The sequence below is a fragment of the Aplysia californica genome, unplaced genomic scaffold (assembly GCF_000002075.1).
Source record: "Aplysia californica isolate F4 #8 unplaced genomic scaffold, AplCal3.0 scaffold00382, whole genome shotgun sequence".
Classification (NCBI taxonomy): Eukaryota; Metazoa; Mollusca; class Gastropoda; order Aplysiida; family Aplysiidae; genus Aplysia; species Aplysia californica.
In genome coordinates, this window is record NW_004797652.1 from 733,684 (window position 1) to 734,400 (window position 717).

Consider the following 717-nt stretch of genomic DNA (forward strand, 5'->3'; position numbering starts at 1 on the left):
CGTTGTCGGCAGGATTCGAACCTGCGCGGGAAGATCCCAATGGATTTCTAGTCCATCGCCTTAACCACTCGGCCACGACAACTGCTGACTGCTAAGAATGTCTCAACGGTAACATTGCAGGGCCGGTTGCACCAGCGCCCTGCCCTCATGCTTTTCTCTCGTACCGTTAGTGTTTCCTTTATAGCTTCCCACTAATAATCAATCGGCATTAGTTTTAAGTAAATTTGATCTGTAACAGTGATGGACGAACATATCTCTGATCACCAAGGGAGTACAGCACATTGACCTGACAACGAGCTTCGCTCACTACGTCACCCAGCTGTTTGATATTTGGGTTATGTCCCTTACACCACTCGCCAGTCGCCAGATGGCATGTGGAGCTTTTGTGACTCCCCCCTTCCTCGCTGGTTTGTTTATCACTTTCTTTTGATTTTGAATCGACAAAAACCTGTCTCGTTATTACTGAACGTCCAATTATAATTTTGAACAATTTCTCGCTAACTGAATCCTTGAATAAGAAAAAAAATTGAAAAGCGTAAACATACTGAATGGCAACTTTACATCCCTCTTATTTCCAACACATTGAGAGACTCTGGCAAACAAGAGCAATTGACAAGGTAGGATTCCTTAGAAATAATCAAAAACAATGTAATTTATATAGTAGGCATGTGTAAATAGATATCTAAACAGATCGTTATTACAATAGATGTAGCAAAT

General features: G+C 41.6%; 1 non-coding gene across 1 annotated transcript; it reads right to left on the minus strand.

The window, feature by feature from the left end:
• On the minus strand, positions 1–82 carry TRNAS-AGA. The gene has a single exon. It is a non-coding gene; the product is annotated as a tRNA-Ser (tRNA).
• Positions 83–717: the final 635 nt, after the last annotated feature.